Source organism: Opisthorchis viverrini (assembly GCF_000715545.1).
Source record: "Opisthorchis viverrini unplaced genomic scaffold opera_v5_112, whole genome shotgun sequence".
In the NCBI taxonomy this organism is placed as follows: domain Eukaryota; kingdom Metazoa; phylum Platyhelminthes; class Trematoda; order Opisthorchiida; family Opisthorchiidae; genus Opisthorchis; species Opisthorchis viverrini.
The window spans coordinates 6388-11501 of record NW_008751770.1 but is presented as its reverse complement, the minus strand read 5'-3'; positions in this window follow the sequence as shown (position 1 = coordinate 11501).

Sequence of the window (5114 nt, the reverse complement as noted above, 5' to 3'; positions counted from 1 at the left end):
CCCAGATCTTTTTCTTCACTAGTCCAAGAAAGTGGTTGTGGACCCAACGTATAGTTATATGCAAAGGGCTTCCCTGCACGGAGCGTTTTACATTTTTGGAGGTTAAACGGTAATCTGTTTTCCAGTGACCAATCATAAAGTGTGTCAAGATCTCTTTGTAATCGGTGACTGTCTTCAATGGTGCGTATGCTTGACCATATCTTGATCTCGTCCGCGAATAAAGTGATTTTACTGATCGCGATCTCAGGTGTATCGTTTACGTATAATGAAAATGAAGTAGGCCCAAGAACGGAGCCTTGGGGTACTCCGCTTGTAGCTGCAATTGGCTTGGACAGGGCGCCGTCAACACACGCGCGCGTCTCGGTCAGCCAAATAGATTTCAAGCCAAGCCAGCAGCTTTCCCGTAATAACATAATGCTCGAGTTTTTGTAACAATATGTTATGGTTCACGCGATCAAATGCTTTGGAGATGTCCAGATAACATGCGTGAACGGGATTTCCATTTTCCGCAGCTTGCGTCCAGTCGTCTAAGGTAATGAGATTGGACAGACAGGATCTGTTTTTTCTGAAACCATGCTGGGCACCTGAAAGCAATCAGTTTTCCCCTAAGCGTTTAATGATTTGGTTTGCCACCAGTCGCTTAAGCACTTCGGAGATCACCGGCAACGGAGTCACAGGCCGGTAGTTTGACACGACCGAACGATTACCTCCTTTGTATATGGGAGTGATAACGCCTTTCTTCCAGTCGTTGGGAACTCCACCGGTATTTAGGGACGAACTTAATAACTCAGCGAGAGGTGAGTATAGGGAATGTGCACACTGCTTGAGGATAAATTGTGTTACCTGATCGGCACCGGGAGATTATCTGTGATTTAGTTCAAGTAGCGTTCGGTGTGCACATTTTGGAGTCACAATTACTTCATGTAGGGTGGTGGGCGGTGAGGGAGACACAAACGACATCCGGCTCATATATTCCTTCTGACAGCAAACCGTGGAACAGAACTCGGCCAGTTCTTCAGCTGCAGCTGACGCAGTGGCCGTCAGTCCATTAGGAGTATGCAGAGGTGAAATACCCGGTTTCAAAGACGCCTTATTATTAACGATCCAACAGAGAAGCCTCGGATTTTCTTCCATTTTCTCTAAAAGAATTAGCTAGTAATCCTTCTTGTCTTTCACGACCAGCGTGTTAACTTTATTTCATAGTAACCGATATTTTTCCCATGTTGTTGTTGTTCGGTGACGTCGGTATTCAGCCCAGGCTGCATTTCGCTCCAGAATCCATTTTCGGGTTCTGCTTCGTAACTTAAAATCGAATCCCATCTGAGTATGCTTTGGAACGAAGTTGGAAGGTGAGCTTATTTTATTGACCAAGTTCCCCATGAAACTAGATCATTGCTGGTGGACGTCTGAACCTTCTGAATAGCAGCCCGTACAATGACTCAGGGTATTAGACAGCGCTTTCATGTTCACTTTCCTGATCATTTTAAGCTCCTCATTAGTTTTCACCGCCGAACAAACGTAATCAAAAATGAGAACGACGTGATCACTCGATTTCAATGGACTTTCATATGCGATGTTTTCCACAACGTTCTCTTCGCTTGTTATGATGAGGTCCAGAATGGAAGGTATATCTGATCCTCTATCCCGCGTGTTGGATGATATATGATTGTGAAGGTCTAGATCACGTAACGTCTCCTGGAAGACACAGTCGAGGGAATTTATTGGATGTTGTTGAGTCCGTTGCAAGTTTGGGAGATTGAAACCAACTATAATTAGTATCTTACTTTTATACCGGGAAGATACGAGGCACGGCTTCTCCATTACGGTGTAACTGTGCAGTTCCTCCGCTGAAGGTGGTCGATAGGTCACACCAACAACACAGTCGTTTCCTGCTACCGTCTTTATCGAGCACCACAAGGTATCCGATAGCATCAAATCTTCATCAGTTAGCCCTTTGCACAGTAGTTGCCTGCTATGGTAAATAGCTACACCACCTCCCCGAGAAATGCGATCCCATTCCAGGGATGGCAAGTTCGCTATCCGATAAGTGTGGCTGGAACCAAGTCTCGCTGATAGCAATCAAGTTTGGCAAATGCCTTTCACACAATTCAGATAATTCTGGAATCTTGTTAGTCAAGCATTGCGCGTTCGTGTATAAAAATTTAATGGTGTTTATTGACAGAAGTGTTGGGCAGTACGCAAGAGAATGTGCAGGTTGGGCGGTTGTAATTGTGCCGACCCTGGCGGAGTTGGCAGCTGGTCATTTTTTGAAGTATCACCTACGGCTTCATCTTCATTAACCTTGGTCTCTTCTGTGGGTATATTGTTCCTCATGGATGTGCTTATCCTTAACTCCCTAGGGAGTAAGTTCCTGTGACGTTGCCATTGTGTTTGGATTAAGTTTAGCATATCACCACGAAGTAATGTGAGTTTCAGGGGCCTCGGGCCGGTACCCATATACTTTGGTGATTTCGGAATCCGATAAGTATCAACCACGGCCACGGTTTCAATTTCAAATGTACTGCATAGAAATTGGCACTGCATGTAGTGCTGTGTGTTTTGCGCTATTTTATTCGACGTTTCGCTGGGTTCCGGAACAAACTGCGGTCATTTGTATGTTTTTTGGTTGAGTTTGTAGGTTGAGGTGTATTTTTGCGTAATCTTTCCGACCACGGTATATCAGCGAAAATCCTTTCGCCATTGTCAGCTTCCCCCCTAAGTTGGGATGCCGATAATAGTATGCTCTCCAGGTCTTTCTCGGTATTAACGGTAACTCTGAGGAGTCTTGTCCTACTGTTATGTGGCAAATTCGGTGGTCGACTTAATCGTGTTGGGGGAACTGGTTCGATAGGTTTTAACTTCATTTTAGCGCAAAGTTTGAACCACTCCACCAGTTTGCGCTTGTGTCTCGCTTTTATAACGTATCGCAAGGTTCTCTGACGTTGGTGCAAATAACACTAGGTCCCGATGATGCTTTCCGTTTATTATTGAGCGACATAGTTTTGGATTCAGTGGCTTTTTTTGGCGTTAATGCATCGGTTTGTAACAGAGGCATGGAATTCTTTGTTAATTTAACATGCTCCACTCCCTCCACCGGCCCAGACTCACGTGGTTTTAACAGCTCTTTGTTATGTTCTAATTGTTTCTCTAATGAGCCCAGTCTAATCTCCATTTGGTCGTTCCTTTTGCTGATGTTATTTGTGTTTGCATTTTGATTGCCGTTATTCATGATATTATCTCTACAAGTGACACGTAACTAACATACTGATGGGTGACTGGCATCATTAACAATCTGCACCTTTGCATCAGTTAGTGTTCTATCACAATGGGCGTGCACATGCAGTTTACAAAAACAACATTGAACTGAGTGCGTATTGAGACTCACCGCCTAAGAACAGGTCACACATGGATCGCATTGAATTTTTTGTTATCGTGCGTGGTGTCGACGCTTTCGTTAATGTTGATGCCATAGAAGGGGTGACGCGTTTGGACATGTTTGGGCATGTGTGCAGGGCAGGTTAGCTAGCAAAATTGCGAGCGTGTGGCGTGTATGTGCGGTTTTGCGTCCGGTTCCTATAATCACATACTTCTAGGCGTCTAAGAGTGCCTACTCCCTCCGTTCCTATTCAACTTCGACATCAGTGGAGAAATTAGGTGAACACTGGAAGGCTTTGAAAAATTCGGTGTTCGAGTGGTTGTCGGTGAGAACCTTGTCGATCCTGAGTACGCAGACGATGTCTTCCTCATAGTTGAAAACGAAGAGAAAGCACAAGCTCTGTTGAATAAACTGACAACCATCATATCATCATTCGGCATTTGCCTTACGCGCGATTGCATGTGTTAGAACGCGCAGTTTCCGAGCTCGCCCATTATAATCTGAGGAGAAGCATTGAAGGTTGTGAGGAATGGTTTGGGATATCAACATCCAAAAAACTCTATATCTCCATGTGTGCTAACGAACTTCCAGCATTTTTCAACGCGACCTTCCTTGTGGCTGGACACCATGAACGACGAAGTGGCTAAACGATGTGGGTGGCACGCATGATGTCAGTTTCTATCCAGATTGTCCGATAGTATCAAAGTTGTAGGTGCCTCGGGTGTTTGCTTTAGGCTAGCCGTAGGTTCTTCTCACTGCTTTTTTTATTTCCATTATAAGGCTTTATTCAAACAAAATGACATGGTTGTACAGCAATGAGGCACGAGCATTCTCATCTGATGTTTATCACTAATGATGATTATCACCGGATTGCCAAAGGACAGCTACAAACCGACTTGAAGCTGTCATTTTAGCGTGGTGGTCAGGTCTGACTGCTGCAATGATCTCGCGGGCCAGTGCCTGAAAGTTCGCTCCACAAGGTGCATCCGTGACAGGAAGGCTAAAGGGGAACAGTCTGACCATGTTGGGGATATCGGTTTCCTCGGAAACTGTATCTTAATGCGTTCTAACGAACTTCCGGTATTTTTCAAGGTCAAACTGAGAATATATATATAGTGCCACTTTTCTCTAACTCGTTTGTTGTTCTCAGCGTTACAGTTATGTCCAAGGTATAGTCTCCTTACTCTTCCGGTGTACTAGGTGTTGGTATCAGACAACATAGCTGGGGACAGAATATCGTCACGGTCTGCTCATACTGTCGTTTGCTCGCTGCGTTATCGAAACATAACACTAAGTGCAGCTTTGATTGCAACCATACCCGCGTTTTTTCACTTTCTGCAAGTTTTCATGAAACCGACTTTGATATGGCGCTTATCTCACCTGGAGACTCAACAGTTGCAGCCTTTGAACTCAACAATATAACATTTTGACGCTTCGGGTGTCGCGAATTGGCGAATATTATTTGGGCCTTTGAGATTCGTGCACTGAATTCATTAGACGCGCCTTCGTCAGAGCTGATACAACTGCCAACGTTCACAACCTGCAGTGATTCTTCTGGGATTATAAGGGACTTGCCCCGAGACTGCGCGTTCTGAGACGTACATTTGCATTTTTAAGATGTAAGGCGCATGCCGAATGATGATAGGACAGTAGTCAGTTTGCTCAAAAGAGCTTGACCTTCGTCAACTGCTTACTTAAGATCGACAGCGACTTGGGCACTGAATATTTGAAAACTTAG